Source organism: Tasmannia lanceolata, unplaced genomic scaffold (assembly GCF_043159265.1).
Source record: "Tasmannia lanceolata isolate RefF3 unplaced genomic scaffold, GAP_Taslan_0.1 ptg000005l, whole genome shotgun sequence".
Lineage (NCBI taxonomy): Eukaryota > Viridiplantae > Streptophyta > Magnoliopsida > Canellales > Winteraceae > Tasmannia > Tasmannia lanceolata.
This window is the reverse complement of record NW_027518682.1, coordinates 18,438,614-18,456,624: the sequence shown is the minus strand read 5'-3', so window position 1 is coordinate 18,456,624 and position 18,011 is coordinate 18,438,614. Positions and strand designations below refer to the sequence as shown.

Genomic DNA, 18,011 nt, shown 5'->3' with positions numbered 1-18,011 from the left:
GTATTCCTGACCTCAAAGATAATGGAAATCTCATCTTCTCTATACACTTTAGTGCACGCTCCCAAACTTTATTATTGTCTTATATAAGGGTTTGCAGCTTCCCTGATTTATTCACCTGCGAGTGTGAATTATTGCCTCTCTATTTTATAACCATCCATTTAAAAGGCACAAATGGAAGTTATCCCATGTGTGGAGGGAAGCTAACGCTGCTGCTGACTTTCTCTCTAAACCCACCTGTTGCATTGAGGGAGTGGATATCCCGAGTTGACCTCCCTATAGATTTGTTGGACATCATTGTCGCCGATTCTAATGGGACTATAAACCCTCCTTGTAGCTTTGTCCTTGTCTACTTTGCCTATTTTGGGTGTGTGGGTTGTAAGTGGGAACTTGTTCCCTTTTTGTTGGCTTTTGCGCCCCCCTAGATGTACTATTTTCATATCTATAAATCTGGTAGGGGTCCTGATCTATAACCCCATCTTGCCCACCAAAAACAAATGGAATATTAGGAATATTTGATGGCGACCTTGTATTCCTGATCTCAAAGATAATGGAAATCTCATATTTGGGTTTTCAACTTTTTGTTTCATAGCCTGCCCCATGGCAAATTTTTGGAACGTCAAACTGGTGACCCTCTCTTATCCTCCAACATATTAAGCAATGGAGTTTTTATATGGTGGCAAAATTTTCACATCTATTGAAAAGAAAAAGAGCAAGGGTGGCACTATAGTCAACATCTACATTGTATAAGAGATAAGAAGACCAGTGTACATTTTGGACACATGTATAAAATCTTGCATTTAGTGGAATAATTTTAATTTTAGGAATTGTGAATTTTAAACTTTCCATACATTTCCTAAAATTTAAATTATTCCAATAAATGCAACATCTAATCACGCCAGCCTTGATTACCATGCCTATTTTAGAAGCAAAAACAACTTGCAGATTTTTTTAACAGAGAAGATAAAATATGCCATAGATATACTAATGTTTGAGCATACTACAAGAAAGTTGTGTCATAGAAGCGGACGTAGAGAGGCGGTCCATAAAAACTGCCTCTATAGGTACATACCGCCTCTATAAGAGAAATGTATGGAATGCATGTGATAGTTTCGAGGAATTATGGATTTCGGATACTTCTGAGAACAAGAATCAAACACGGGTGATTCTTCAAAATCGGTTGGAAAAAGACCCTGATGCCCTTCTGATATCAACAGAAATCTCCTTTTCCATTACTGCCCATTAAATGATGCGCTTCACAAGGCTTCGTTTGTTCTTCTGAATGTGTATTTGAATCGACAGAATCTTGGGTTCGTTTCTATTTTGGCCGTCGGAAATAACTAGAGATGGATGGATGCTTGACACGTGTTGAAAAACTTTTGGAACACTGGCGCTTCTATACACAGCTGGTTTGGTTTGGATTTGAAATCTTTCTTTGAACCCAGAGTCCCTTGCGTTCTTTTAAATCTTGGTTGTCGCCAATATGCATAGACGGTAGGATTCACGACACGTGGACATCAATATGGAACGGTGGCGTCTTCTATTAATACCGTTTCTCTGTATGAGATTCCGCCGGTGTACCCATTATTTTCGCCGGTGTACACTCTATTTCCGCTGGCGTACCCTTTGATATTCCGGCGGCGTACTCGATACGTTTGGAACATATGTTTGAACTCAAAAAATCCGATAGCGTACTCGATATTCCGACAGCGTACTCAAGAATCCGACTGTGTTCTAAGCTATAAGAGAGGTGGGAAATAATAAAATGTTCAATAGTGTAGACGTGAGCCGTTATAATCCAAAAGATACGTATGAGCTCCCCTTATGACGAGATGTGAGACATTAATATCCAAAAGATCAATGTAGATGTGAGCCGTTATAATCCAAAAGATACACATGAGCTCCCCTTATGACGAGATGCGAGCTGTTATTATCCAAAAGATAGCATGCGCTCCTCTTATGACGTGACTTGACGTGAAAAGTGGCAACTTTAAAAAGTACCCAAAATCAGTAATTGCTCTAAACTACTACACGCATCCCGTACTTTTTTCCCTCTATAATATAGACTTCTCTTTTTCCCTCGTCCCTAGAATCGCAAATCGCAAATCGGCCTCCTCCCCATTTTCCATTTTCGTTTTCATTTGATTAGGTAGAGAAGATGAGAAACAACTGCTCAAGATCTTTGAGGGCGAGCGAAAAGGGGTTTTCGGAGAGCGGTTTTGCAGGTATTGAGAGCTCTCATTCCTGGTTTTATGTACATCTGAAAGCGGTTTTCTGTGCTCTTTTTCTGTATCTTTGTATTTTCTCAATTTTATCTTCGTTTTTCTGTAGATCTGTACATGTAACTCTCTGATACCTCTGATATTTGTTGATTTCTCGATTTTTTTTTTGTCTCATCTGTTTATCTTTAATTTCCTGTTTAGTTATCTGATTTTTCTTCTTCCATTTTTCGTTTTGGATCTAGGTTTCACACATTTAGGGTTTGGTTTTCAGTAGATGTTTGTCTGATTGTTTTGGGTTTTTATTTTGTCCTTTTCATTTAGGGTTTCAGATCTCATAGTTCTATTTGTAAGTGATGTTCACCAGTGTACTGATTTGTAGTAGAAAGGGGGAAAATCTGGACGAGAAGCGAAGAAACCCTAGACGGTTCAGAGGAGCAGCGAATCCGTTTGAGGTACAAGTTCTAATCATATACATGTTACTGTTCCATGAAAATCTGGGCGAGATTTTTTTTTTTTTTTTCAGTTTCTTCTAAGGTTTTGGGATGTATATAGCAAAACCCTAGCCATATACAAGTTCTAATCGTATTCATGTTGTTCTAATCATATGCTTGATTCAATTTCCTTTCATTTGTATGAGCCAAACCTAGGCATACAGTAACATACAAGTGTTGTATATGAGATCCTTCACAGCAACGGGCATGTGATGGTTTTCTCTCTATTTCTCTGCATTTTCTTGTATAATTTCTTGCTGTAACCCTTTTTCTACTGATAAGTCCATTATCTCTTCAATTTCTCTCGTTTTCCTCCTCTCTCATTTCAGTTTTTTTCTGCTTCTAGGTTTTTATTGCAACTGTCTTTCATCTTGGTTTTTGTGATTTTTCGTATTTTTTGATGATTTCCACCCCTTTTATTTGAGGGTTCTCAGATATTTTAATCTTTGCTTCCTTTTCTTTTTTTTTTCTTAATCACCTTTTTGGGTATCCTAATTTCTTTGCTTTTTCATCTCTTGATTGTTTTTGTTCTTGCAATCCCGCCCTTTTTGGGAATTTTAGGGACCATTTTTCGTCTCTTGATTCCTTTTGTTCTAGGAAGCATAAATTTCAATTTTGCTTACTGTTCCTAGGTTTTGATTATTGTGTAATCTAGTACTACTAGTATTGCATTCCCTGATTTCAATGAGGCCAGTTTCAATTTTCTACTCTCTTGTTTAATTTTCAGTATTTTTGTAGTTTTGTAATTTAGTACTTATCTTTGAGTTTGTTGATTAGGTGTTGAATTACAGTGCATGAATTAGAAAATCTAGGTTTTAGCTTACAAAATAAATGTTTTAGCCTATAGAATGAGGTTTTAGCTTGTAAAATTCAACATTTTACAATCCTGGATTATAAAATCCATGTATCCAAATGGCTTCTTATAGTGTTTCTAGGACATCAATTTGTCAATTTACTGACCAGACAAGCCTGAACCACCTTAATTTCTGGTCTTCCATTTTTTTTCATTTTTTGTGTTCATTTTTATTTGTTTTGAGTATTAGTTTTTTCCCCCTAAAGAAGCTGATGTTCATGCATAACCTGTTGTTCGGAAGAGGTGATTAGATCGATGTTAATTAGGTTTTCTGTAATAATTCTCAATTCACTTAATTTTAGTGCTTTCTATTTGATTTTGATTGTGTCAATGATGCAAAACAAGGATAGAAGTAGGAAGTCTCCTGATTTTCTTTAAATATATTTAAGTGATTTTGTTTCTCTCTGTCAAGTCTTGTATGTGTCCATTTGTGAATATTTATTAGATTTGCTTTCTTTTACCCTTTTGCTTCTTCCACTTGACTTGAGTGAGTCACTTTATGCTAGTGCCTGCTCTAAACTTTGTTTGTTCGTGACCAAGTTTTGTTCTCTCTCTCTAAAACCGGAGGCTTTCATGCATATTTTTTTATGAGAGGTTTCTATGATCATACACTTAACGACCTAGTGATAGTGAGAATCCGTTTTATTAGGGTTTTGCATTCATAGACTAGCTACTTAGATTTTAGGATATTTTATTGTTCTTCCTGGTGTTGTTTTTATGCTCTTGTTCCATGGATTCTTAATACTGTGACCATTTTTCTGGACCTATCTAAATGATGTTTCTTTGATGATCTATGTTCCTGAGCATTTCTTTCTTCTGCATGCTTGTTCCTTGCATGTGTTTGCGGTGCAGTCTTATATTTCTAATGGATGTTGTTCATTTGATGATAACAAATTTTTTCTATTTCTTGAACCCTGCTCACTGGTCTTTGGGTTTTTCCTAGCAGTTTCTCTGGTAAGGTAATTTCTTATATTTCTATTGGATGTTGTTCCTTCTCTGTTTTCTTTCCTTCGATTGTTTGAGAGTGATGTTCTTTCCCACGTCCTCTTGTATCCCTTTTGATTGAATTTCTCACTTGGCAGAATATAAGGAGACGGAACAACATACTAATTTAGGCAAATAATGCACATGTTTTCTAATGGATAAATTATTAGGTCTGAAGTCTATTGTATCTGGCATTCCTAGTGACATGACCCTTGCTGTGTAATATAATTTTTATCTATGGTAAGTTGGCTTTGCAATCCGTATGTAATCCATTCAGTGCTTTTCTTTTATTAATTGTTTCTTCAGTTGTGTGCAATAAGTTTAGAACCCTTTGGTTTTTGGTTTTAGCTTCTTTGCCTTCCCTGTTCCTGTTTTTGGGTTTCATTCATTTATATGCTTTTAGAAATAGTAAACATATTGCAATGTCCTGCATGCACATGAACATATGAATTGGTGCTCATTTTCTTGTAGTTAGTGGTGTTATTTTTTACATCTCAAAAAGTTGAATTATTATTTATCTTTTCAGATTGTGTCAAGCTTGTGGGTTGCAACCATAATTGGAAGCTGGTGCAATTTTCTCTGTCTTGTATATTGGTGAGAAATGTGTTATTGCCTTATCGTCTCTAATGCTTCTTTTTGTTTGATTAGTTTGTTCGCATTTCTATTTCTCACTTGCATGCACATGGACACATAAGATTAGTCTTATCATGTCTGAATTTGTGACCTTAGTAAAGAAAGGAATCCTTGCCTAGTCTCCTATTCCAAGCATCTGTATTTTGCGGTGCGAAATTGATTCTCTTAAGCTTTTTGAATTTTGTAATAAAAAGTAAATGTTAGACCATGGCAATGATCATATACTTTCAACGGACTATGGTTGGTTTTATTAATTGCTTAGATTAGGTTAGACTAAATGCTTCGATAAGGTTAGTTGCGTACACACACAAACATATATATATATATATATATATATATATATATATATATATAATGAGGAAAAGGATTGTACGCTCGAGCGTACCAAGCTTATGGTACGCTCGAGTGCCCCAATCACATGGGTCCCACATTTTTTTTGGTGATCCAAAGCATTCATTTGCAAGGCCCTATCATAGATAGGTTTGTGTACCAAAAACCAGCTCCATTGAATCATCCTAACCCCTCCAAAAGTGGAGGGCAAAAATGGGCAGATTTGTGGTCTGTCCATTTATCCCTCCACAAATGGATGGGTAGGATGATCCTATGGTGCTGATTTTTGGTACACACCCCATCTATGTAAGGGCCTTTCAAATGAATGCTTTGGATCATCCTAACAAAGTGGGCCCACATGCGATTGCGCACTCGAGCGTACCATAAGCTTGGTACGCCCGAGCATACAATCCTTTTCCTCTCTCTCTCTCTCTATATATATATATATATATATATATATATAATGTTTGTGAGGGAGAGCACATATAGATTATATGAGCTAGCCCTCACAAAACATAAGGGGCCCACATTGTTTCGATGATCCAAAGCATTCATTTGATAGGCCCTCACATAGGTAGGTGTGCCTAAAAAATCAGCTTCATAGGATCATCCCAACCCTTCCATTTGTGGATGTTAAAAATGGGCAGATTTATGGAGGTTTATCGCTACCCAAAAGAGTTGATATTATGCAGATAAGCTCCATTGTACATGCCCATTGGTGGTTGTTTATTTATTTATTTATTTTTCACTTTCAAATGTTTGATAGTACACCATCATCATCATCATTCCCCAGTCCTCACGGGGCAAAAATTCATGGAAAACCCAACTTAATCATAGGAGTAATGCTACTTTCACACAAACGCAGCTGGTATTGCATATGAAAACCAATCCAACATATGTATTAATGAACATGCCTATTAATTTCCTTTGGTTCCCAATTGTGTTTTTGTGCTCCAAGCTTGCCCAGGAATGCCCTATGTATTCTCTCCCCATACCCCAAGCTTAGGATGATGGCTAAACCTCCATTTGACATGGGAACGATCTCAATTGAGTGCTTTTGAAAATTAAGTCCCGGAAGAGGGACTTTGAGCTCCTCTTATAGATGGGGATGAGGCTCCCGTTAAGATTCCTCTATAATAATAGACTTCCTATTCTTGCTTCCTTGGTGGTTAACTTAGCAAGTTGCTACTTCCTTTAACCCAAGCAAAGACAACCTGCCATTAGATGCACTTGTCAATATGGGTGCAAGGTCACAGAAAGGGTAAATTTCCAACACCGCAACCCGGACCTTTCTAGACCTCTTGATCATCTGGACCGGGGATACATCCTAGCAGTATCTGATAAAGAGCTCCGACCATGTCAGCAGGGGCGGAGCCACGAATTTACACTTGTGGGGCCCGACTAATTTACACTTTTCCTGCACATTCCATTTTTGTGTGTGTCGGGGGGTACCGTGGCCAGACCCACACTATATGTGGCTCCGCCCCTGCAAGTCAGTGATTAGGCGCGGTACTGGGGCATGTTCTCGTTATCATTCTATAGGACCTTATCGGGAAACGACGTCTGTTACTAGTCAAAACTTGTATGTCATTCCCGAGTCTGGTGGGTTTTTGTGATGCTAATGAAGCCGAAGCTAAGGCTTTATTGTTTGCTCTTAGATAGTATGTGAAATACAACTTGGGCCCTATCATCATTGAAGGAGACTTGTTGAACGCTTTAACTTGGGCTTGTAATAAAAGCTTAAGCTGTTAGAGTTGGTGTTATTTACTCATTTATACTTCAACAATGTCGCTAATCACTTCAAGCACCAGGCGTGGCAATTCTTCGACCCACCTCTTTAGGGATTTCTTATTGTTGGTGCTTTTAATCTTGATACCATACAAAAGCCTATCTCTAGATAAGGGCAAAATCGTAGTGAGGAGATATATTAGACACTGGACTTTTTTCTTTTACAAACAATGCCCTTATAAATAAATAATAGAGATAGAATGTTAGATTTAGACACTGGACTTTTTTGTGGACATTTGTAATTTTCTTTCAAAAGAAAGTTAGAGTTAGAGGTTTATGACTTTAAGGCTTAATAATTCCATACTACTGCCACTGTAATTGGATACTTGATCGAGGGTTGTTTTAGTTAGTATGATGTTTCATATTGTACTATTCATTTATTAAATAAAGGGAAATGATATCAGCACAATCATGTTTTGATAATTGCACTAACTCTTCTTGTCTTTTATTATTTAAAGAGCTGTCAAAGGTTATTACAGTTCCCAAAAAGATCTCACAAGCCCATTAAGGAAGAAAAGACAAGCAGATTTTGTGCAATTTTTAAATCGTGGTTGTGCTGATCACATTTTCCTAAATATATTTTACAGATACGTATGCGTTGTATTCCACCAGTGGGGGGGTCCGACGTTGACTTCTTCTCCTACGAGTGTGAATTATTGCCTTTCTATTTTATAACCATCCATTTAAAAGGCACAAATGGAAGATTAGGAATATTTGATGGCGACCTTGTATTCCTGACCTCAAAGATAATGGAAATCTCATCTTCTCTGTAGACTTTAGGCACACTACCAAACGTTATTATTGTCTTATATAAGGGTTTTCAGCTTTTTGTTTCATAGCCTGCCCCATGGCAAATTTTTGGAACGTCAAACAGGCGACCCTCGCTTATATAATTCACAATTCCTAAAATTAAAATTATTCCAATAAATGCAAGATTTTATGCGTGCGTCCAAATTCATCTAATCACGCCTGCCTTGATTACCATGCCTATTTTAGAAGCAAAAACAACTTGCAGATTTTTTAACAAAGTTGATAAAACATGCCGTAGATATACTAATGTTTGAGGACACTACAAGAAAGTGGTGTTATAGAGGCGGACGTACAGAGGCAGTCCATAAAAACTTCCTCTATAGGTACATACCGCCTCTATAATTTAGTTAAAGGACGCCTCTGGAAATTCTAAATAAAAAGACAAAATTTCTTAACTTTTATTCCCCAGCCCTCGACTTCTCTTTTTCCCTCGTCCCTTCTGCCGCTAAACCTAGAATCGCAAATAGCAAATGAGCGGTTTTACAGGTATTGAGAGCTGTTTCTGCTGTTTTACTCTCTTATTCCTGGTATTATGTACATCGGAAAGCGGTTTTCTGTGCTTTTTTTCTTTTTCTTCGTATTTTCTCAATTTTTCTTCGTTTTTCTGTAGATCTGTACATGTAACTCTCTGATACCTCTGATATTTGTTGATTTCTCTATTTTTTTTGTCTCATCTGTTTATCTTTAATTTCCTGTTTAGTTATCTGATTTTTCCTTCTTCGATTTTTCGTTTTGGATCTAGGTTTCTCTACTCTTTTGTTTTGATATTTTTGCTAAGTATGATTACTGTAGAGATATGAGTTATTTTGTATTGAATCGTGGTTTTCCTTCACACATTTAGGGTTAGGTTTTCAGTAGATGTTTGTCTGATTGTTTTTGCTTTTTTTTATTTTGTCCTTTTCATGTAGGGTTTCAGATCTCATAGTTCTTTTTGTAAGTGATGTTCACCAGTGTACTGATTGGTAGTAGAAAGGGGGGAAATCTGGACGAGAAGCGAAGAAACCCAAGACGGTTCTGAGGAGCGGTGAATCCGTTAGAGGTACAAGTTCTAATCATATCCATATTACTGTTCCATGAAAATCTGGGCGAGATTTTGGTTTTTTTTTTCCAGTTTCTTTTAAGGTTTTAGGATGTATATAGCAAAACCCTAGCCATATACAAGTTCTAATCGTATTCATGTTGTTCTAATCGTATGCTTGATTCAATTTCCTTTCATTTGTATGAGCCAAACCTCCATCTGATAGAATAGGAAGTGGCATACAGAAACATACAAGTGTTGTATATGAGATCCTTCACAGCAACGGGCATGTGATGGTTTTCCGTTTTCTCTCTATTTCTCTGCATTTTCTTGTATAATTTCTTACTGTAACCCTTTTTTCTACTGATAAAGTCCATTATTTCTTCAATTTCTCTCGTTTTCCTCCTCTCCATTTCTCATTTTCCTTCTCATTTCAGTTTTTTTCTTCTAGGTTTTTATTGCAACTGTCTTTCATCTTGGTTTTTGTGATTTTTCGTATTTTTTGATGATTTCCACCCCTTTTATTTCAGGGTTCTCAGATATTTTAATCTTTGCTTCCTTTTTTTTTCTTTTCTTAATCACCTTTTTGGGTTTCCTAATTTATTTGCTTTTTCGTCTCTTGATTCCTTTTGTTCTAGGAACCAAAATTTCAATTTTGTTTACTGTTCCTAGGTTTTGATTATTGTGTAATCTAGTACTACTAGTATTGCATTCCCTGATTTCAATGAGGCCAGTTTCAATTTTCTACTCTCTTGTTTAATTTTCAGTATTTTTGTAGTTTTGTAATCTAGTACTTACCTTTGAGTTTGTTGATTAGATGTTGAATTGCTGTACATGAATTAGAAAATCTAGGTTTTAGCTTACAAAATAAATGTTTTAGCCTATAGAATGAGGTTTTAGCTTGTAAAATTCAACATTTTACAATCTTGGATTATAAAATCCATGTATCCAAATAGCTTCTTATAGTGTTTCTAGGACATCAATTTGTCAATTTACTGACCGGACAAGCCTGAACCACCTTAATTTCTGGTCTTCCATTTTTTTTCATTTTTTGTGTTCATTTTTGTTTGTTTTGAGTATTAGATTTTTTTTCCCCAAAGAAGCTGATGTTCATGCATAACCTCTTGTTCGGAAGAGGTGATTAGATCGATGTTAATTAGGTTTTCTGTAAATAATTCTCAATTCACTTAATTTTAGTGCTTTCTATTTGATTTTGATTGTGTCAATGATGCAAGACAAGGATAGAAGTAGGAAGTGTACTGATTTTCTTTAAATATATTTATTAGATTTACTTTCTTTTACCCTTTAGCTTCTTCCGCTTGACTTGACTGAGTCACTTTATGCTAGTGCCTGCTCTAAACTTTGTTTGTTCGTGAGCAAGTTTTGTTCTCTCTTTCTAAAGCCGAAGGTTTACATGCATATTTTTTCATGAGAGGTTTCTATGATCATACACTTTAAGACCTAGTGATAGTGGGAATCCGTTTTATTAGGGTTTTACATTCATAGACTAGCTACTTAGATTTTAGGATATTTTATTGTTCTTCGTGGGGTTGACGTTTTTATGCTCTTGTTCCATGGATTCTGTATACTGTGACCATTTTTTCTGGACCTATCTAAATGATGTTTCTTTGATGATTTATTTTCCTGAGCATTTCTTTCTTCTTTCTTCTGCATGCTTGTTCCTTGCATGTGTTTGCGGTGCAGTCTTATATTTCTAATGGATGTTGTTCGTTTGACGATAACTTATTTTTTATATTTCTTGAACCCTGCTCACTGGTCTTTGGGTTTTTCCTAGCAGTTTCTCTGGTAAGGTAATTTCTTATAATTCTATTGGATGTTGTTCCTTCTCTGTTTTCTTTCCTTCGATTGTTTGAGAGTATGTTCTTTCCTAGGTCCTCTTGTATCCTTTTTTATTGAATTTCTCACTTGGCAGAATATAAGGAGACAGAACAATACACTAATTGAGGCAAGTAATGCACATATTTTCTAATTGATAAATTATTAGATCTGAAGTCTATTGTATCTGGCATTCCTAGTGACATGACCCTTGCTGTGTAATATAATTTTTATCTATAGTAAGTTGGCTTTGCAATCCGAAAGTAATCCATTCATTGCTTTTCTTTCATTAATTGTTTCTTCAGTTGTGTGCAATAAGTTTAGAACCCTTTGGTTTGTGGTTTTAGGTTCTTTGTGTTCCCTGTTCCTGTTTTTGGGTTTCACTCATTTATATTGTTTTAGAAATAGTAAGCATATTGCAATGTACTGCATGCACATGAACACATAAATTGGTGCTCATTTTCTTGTAGTTAGTGGTGTTATTTTTTACATCTCAAAAAGTTGAATTATTATTTATCTTTTCAGATTGTGTCAAGCTTGTGGGTTGCAACCATAATTGGGAGCTGGTGCAATTTTCTGTCCTGTATATTGATGAGAAATGTGTTATTGCCTTATCGTCTCTAATGCTTCCTTTTTGTTTGATTAGTTTATTTGCATTTCTATTTCTCACTTGCATGCACATGGACACATAAGATTAGTCTTATCATGTCTGAATTAGTGACCTTAGTAAAGAAAGGAATCCTTGCCTAGTCTCCTATTCCAAGCACCTGTAGTTTGTGGTGCGAAATTGATTTTCTTTAGCTTTTTGAATTTTGTAATAAAAAGTAAATGTTAGACCATGGCAATGATCATATACTTTCAACGGACTATGGTTGGTTTTATTAAATGCTGAGATTAGGTTAGACTAAATGCTTCGATAAGGTTTGTTGCGTACAGACAACTATGTGTACAGTCTATTTAATAAAAGAATCTCGGCATTCGGTACTCAAACATGTTTGCTCGAGTTTGGAGTATGGATACTCCTACTTTTTTAACTGATCAGCTTCATGTGGGCATTTTTCAGTTGCACGTGTTTGTTCCACTCACAAGCTTATATATAGAGGCACCCTGAGACATTGCAAAGCACAAGGTTTAGATAGATGGGGTCTTTGAAATTCTTCTTTATAGCACTCCTTGTGGCTGCCATTGCAACTAAAGAGGTTGCTAAAGCAACTAATCGGCGTCAATTAGCGGACGAGCTAAACGGCGTCATGCCTATCGATAACGAATTAAAAGGTAAACGTCCTATTCGAATTTCGTTTTCGATTATCATCTCTACCGGGGCTTATGGTTGGATTTGTTGTTTTCAGAGTGGTCAATGCGTTGAGAAGACCGTATGCTGCAAATGCGTCGTCAAAGTAATATGCTTACGCTGCTGTGAGCCTAACAAAGAACTCAAATATCCCTAATTACTTTTAGGACATGTAAATGGTGAATGGACAAGCATTAGCATTTTGGTGAATAATTTTTGACAATTGCCTGCAACCTGATTGGAATGTACAGATGATATTATACATTTTGGTGAATAGTTTGTCCAAATGATATTCCTCAGCTTTTGTTCACCTACACAATTTCTAGTCTGATGCATCTTATGATCTGTGTTTCAGTTTTTGTTGGGGTTCTTCTCTTTCTGGTTCCCTAGGGCAGAAATGCCGACAAGGGCAATTCTTGCACCATGGCACTACTTTGGCGGTATGGTCATCTTCCTCATGGCAATGTGCACTGCAGAGACTGGATTAGTAGAAAAATTATACTTTTTAAGCCTACTACGCACTGACGAAGCTTACATAGTAAACTTCACTGGATTAGCTGTTCTGTATCTCAGAAAAATCTAGTGGCTTTGATTGCAAAGTGCACTGGCAAATGGGTGTCCCTGGTGATAAAAAAGGGGCGTAAATATCATTTCCCTAAAAAAATTGCATTTTGGATGGTTGTTGAATTTTATTTAAAAAATCCTACGGTAAAGTGAGTTTTATAAAAAAGCTAGGGAAATGATGCCTGCACTATTGTTTGATATTGGTTTTCCTCTCTTTATTTTAAACTTGAGTGATTGGGTAATGATAGCTTTTTAGAAGGATAGCTGATAAGACCGTTTATAAGGTTAATCGGTTTATCAGGTAACGGAGACACTACTATAAGCATTTCATTGATTCTGTATCAATGTTTTAACTAGAATACTTGTCTGCATCAAAACCTCTGCTTCAACAGTTTTTTTTCATTGGTTGTGAGCTCGCTTTGGGAAAATAAAAATTTATTAGTAGCTTATATGCCATGGCAATGCTACAATTTTGAAGACACAATATGAATGTCTGGTATATATATGGTAGGGTTGCAACTCGGGTCTGGTTCGGGTTGAGGGCTTGTGCAACCTGACCCGATTGAAACTCAACCTTTGTATTTCTTTTTTTCTTTTTTTTCTTTTTTCTTTTTTAGTTTGTACATTTAAAGCTTAAAAACTCTAGTTGGGTCGAAGGTTCCTTGGGTTGGGCCGGGTTGAACCTCATCATTTTGGAACTCGGGTCGGGTTTTGATTGAGTAAATGGTTCCAGGTTGGCATCAACCCAACCCGACCTGAGTTGCACCCCATTATATGGAGATATTTATACTTCTTTTCAGATCTGGAAATATGAAATTCAAGACTCATTTGACAAGTTAAGGCCCTTGAAGAATCACTACTAATGAAATACTGCATTTAGAAGCTCATTTACTCACAGTTTAGACACAAATAAAACTGTGATGTTGGGATCCTATATAAACACATGTGAGATTTTAGAAGGCAAATGCTGTAAATGAATCGTCATATACTCCGGAAAATATATTCTTACAAGTCATAGTTGGAATTCAGGTATTCAAATCATACGTGAAATTCATGCATTTACTGCGAAGAAAGCTCGTCTAAAATGACCTATTGGCAGACGGGGCATAGTTATTGATATAAGATGAATCTGAAAAGGAGGGTATGAACTGTTTGGCGTACCGTTTGAAATGGCGTTTGAAACGCCGTTTTGCAAAACGGCGTTTTGGTTCAAAACGGCGTTTTGCCAAACGGCGTTTTCATGTTTGGTTGGTCAGATCAAAACGACATTTTAAACGGCAAACGGAGGTATTGTGTGTTTGGTTGCAAATGCCCCAAAATGGAGTTTTAGTGGTAAAATGACCAAAAAGGGCATTGTTTGGTTGGCCTCAATGTAACTCAACTACTCTCTCATTAGGCCCAATATTAAAAGATTATTAGGATCTCATTCAAACACAATTAAAATTAAACATCATTGCCATAAATAGTTATACTATTGTTAAAAAAAATAATATTAAAAAGTGGCAAAATGAGTAATTTAAATATCACATAATTCATCACGAATGCGGTCCCGAACCGAACCCATGAAAGCATCATCATGTGCATAGTCAAATGTGTCATTCTGATCCATCTATTTTTCCATACACCAAATGTGCGCTCTATAATGTTCCTAAGAGAGGCGTGTGCTTAATTAAATTTCTCATTTGAACCACTTATTGGTTGAGTACCATGTCGAAAAGCTGGAACATGTGACCTTTCTCCCTTGTATGGGGCCAAGTATCCCTTTATATTGGGGTAGCCAGCATCAACCACATAATATTTATCTACATCAAAATTTGAAAAAAAATTATGTAAGATATTATATATTATAATATATTAAATTTACAGTATTATTATATATTATAATATATTATGTAAGATATTATATATTATAATATATTAATTCATTAAGATATTTGTTTACTATTTTATTGTAAAAATTCAATAAAGCCGGAGACTTCATACTTGTTTGTTTACAATAAAGCCAATGATTCATATTTATTTACTATTTTAATAAAAATCAACAAAGAAAGAGAAGAGATTTTATACGGTGTAAGCCCTTATCACCTCTTATTTTTCAAAGAAAACTGTATGGACCAAACTATATGATGATCCAAACCGTCCATATAGCCATAGCTTAAAACAGAGAGAGAGAGAGACCGGTCAAATGGTGGGAACAATAAAAATAAACAAAGACTGGGGAGAGAGAGAGAGAGAAAGACCCACTCCCCTTTTAATTTATTTCGTGATTAAAGGTGAGGGTAAACATGTAAAAACCCAATACCCAAAAACTCCGTTCAAAACGGCGTTTTGCAAACGGACCTCCCCCCCTCCGTTTGCAAAACGCCGTTTTGAGGGTTCAAAACGGCGTTTCAAACGGCGGCTGCGCACCCAAACACGTTTGAAACACCGTTTGGCCCCAAAACGGTGTTTCAAACGCCAAACGGCGTTTTAAACGGTACCCCAAACACGCACTAAGGCAGCTAGAAGACATGGGATAAAAGTCTTCTATTCACTCGTGGGATCCGAGCGGTCCGTAGGGGGGGGGGGCATCACGGCTCCTCTCTTCTCAAGAATCCATACATCCCTTTTCAATGTATGGACAGCTATCTCTCGAGCACAGGTTTAGGTCCTTTCAATTGGCTAGAATCCGTTACTTGAACGAAAATAGATCTTGTGGAATCATATTGAATATTTGACGATACATTATGTACCTTGCTAAAAAACCGATCCTTGTTTACCAACCACACATTGTCTAACCAAATCAAATTTTCTCTCGCTACCTTCCTCAAAAAATCCGATTCGTGCTGATTCTTCCCCGTTTCACAAATTTTGCCTAGACATGAAATGTGTTATCTTCAAGATGAAACACCGGTTGATTTAGTTTTCAGCCCATTAGGAGTACCTTCACGAATGAATGTGGGATAGATAATCGAATGCTCAATTCCGGTTAGAAAGACAGACATTATAGAATAGCCGAGCCCGAGCCGAAGTTTTGAGCTTAACGAGCCGAGCCGAGCCGAGCCTGGCCAAGCTCGGCTCGGCTCGTTTACACCCCTACACTAGAGATAGAGGGGGTGGCCCAGAAGAAAAGCGGAGGGATATATCATTTCACATTAATAAATAATAAGTGAGGTTTTTGTTGTGTGTGGTAGGGCCACCAAATCAGGTGTTTGAAAGTCCTACTTACGACAGAGATGAGGGGGTCCAAAAATTGCAATGGTCATGCGAGATTCATTACGGATTGATTTTATTAGCTAACCCTTCATTTGTTTTGTTTTGTTTATTTAGACAGGAACGTTGGTTCATTGGAAAAACGATGGGGCCTTTGATTGTTTAGAAAATGGCCGACACGACACAACACAATACCCCACTTCGGACGTACGTTTAAAACACTCTATCTCTCACTTCATAATAACCCTTTTGAAAGCATTCCAAAGACAGAAAACAAAGCCCAGACGGTCAAACCAGCAACAAATTTCAAAGCGACAGAGAAAGAAGAAAGTTTGTGCTGTTATGACTCAGGCACAGGGAGATTTACAGGTCCCACCATCTCCACTGTTGATTAGGAGGACCGTTAGTTAGTCGTACAAATCGGATGATTTTAGCCGTTGCTTTAATTGATCCGCTATATGCTGGGTCCCATGCCTTTATTAACATGGGTTCCATCAAGGAAACTCATATATTCGTCCCCTTCCTTGCCTTACCCCGGCCCTTGTAGTGTAAAAGGGTCGTCTTAAATACACTACATGTTATTGACATAGGCCCCATTAATTACACCAATGAGAGGAAGAGAGAGGATGCACTTAGGGGCCTGGTTTAGTATATGATTTGCATCAACCTGGATAGGAGAGAATGAAGTTTGGTAGATAGAGCTGTTAAGGGATTTTTATATATTTTTTTTTGACATGGAAGGAAGCATCATGAAATTATTTTATAATACTTCCTATTAAAACTGATATTTGCACTCTCATAATTTTTATCATGAATTTCAATATAGCTATTAGCAGATACATCACTTCATATTGCTCCCACAAGTAAGCCCCACTTTTGATTTTTTTTTTTTTTTTCATTAATTTCTGAAGGTTTTTAATTCCTATACTGTTTTATAACTACACCCATTAAGATTTCTTACAGTTTGTGAACCGTTTCATCTTCTCCAACAGTCACAAGAGAAACATTTTCTTTCTTGGGTGTTTACTCCTTCCAACAGTCATATTTCATGAGTATAAAAGAGAGAAGGCAGCACTGCTCCAGATACAGAAATTACAGATTTACAGAGATACTGCACACAACATAAACATATTGGTTCTTTACAAAAAATTACAATATTCTCTCCTTGTATTTTGTTCCTTCCTCCTCCATTCCGTTCTGTGTCTGAACACAATTTCAAGGTGACTCGAAGTTGGCTAGTCAGCGATTGTGCATGGACTGGAGCCTGTTGGGGCTATTTTATCTTGCAGTGTCGATTCGCAAATCCCGACTATACCATAGGGGCCAATTACGATACTTAAGGAGACTGACCCTGTGGCACAACTCAGCCTTCCTCCATCATCATCAAACTGATTTTTGCAAAGGGTTTTCATCAAAATGATAAGTGCAATATGTTTTTACAAGTTAAATTTCAATTCTTGAACTTTTAACGGTAGACAAAGTTTGGGTTCGAGTTGCTCCAATTTAGGATCGAGCACCCAACTTGGGTTCAAGTGACCAGTTTTGGGTTTGAGTAACCAATTTGAGTTTGAGTTACTTCTTTTTGGGTTCGAGTAAGCCATGGATCAATCCCTTATTTCATCATTCTATTTTTCCAACATAAGATTTCGATTCGAATATTTTCCAACATAAGATTTCGATTCGAATATTTGCATGAATACAAGATACCAATGGGGCTGTTCTCAATGCGATATCAAGCTGGGGTTTGTTTTATCCTTGGATAGACTTGCTATCCTATGTACACGTCGACCTTTGTTCTTAGGGAAAATATTTCCCCAATAAACTCGATGAACATCGGACATGATAATTTCAAAATAAAATCGTGTGAGCAAGAAACCGAAACCTAAGAACAGCTCATCCAAGGATTTGGATCCGTGTGGAGAACATCTCCAAGAGGTTTGAACCGTTGATATGCCTATTTCAAATTAGGGTTGAACTTACCATCGGAATCAATCTTAATAAT

General features: G+C 36.7%; 1 long non-coding RNA gene and 1 pseudogene across 5 annotated transcripts; both read left to right on the top strand.

The window, feature by feature from the left end:
• The window catches only part of LOC143876405 (putative ascorbate-specific transmembrane electron transporter 1), a 50,815-nt pseudogene extending 37,963 nt beyond the window's left edge, over positions 1-12,852 (top strand).
• LOC143877820 (uncharacterized) lies at positions 2,029-12,572 on the top strand. 5 transcript variants are annotated; one of them, XR_013250811.1, is made up of 6 exons: positions 2,029-2,222; positions 2,541-2,671; positions 5,074-5,141; positions 9,017-9,147; positions 12,026-12,237; positions 12,312-12,572. It is a non-coding gene; the product is annotated as an uncharacterized LOC143877820 (long non-coding RNA). The 5 variants fall into 5 exon arrangements; XR_013250810.1 differs by having other exon boundaries at positions 2,033-2,222; positions 2,599-2,671; XR_013250808.1 differs by having other exon boundaries at positions 2,033-2,222; positions 2,584-2,671.
• Positions 12,853-18,011: the final 5,159 nt, after the last annotated feature.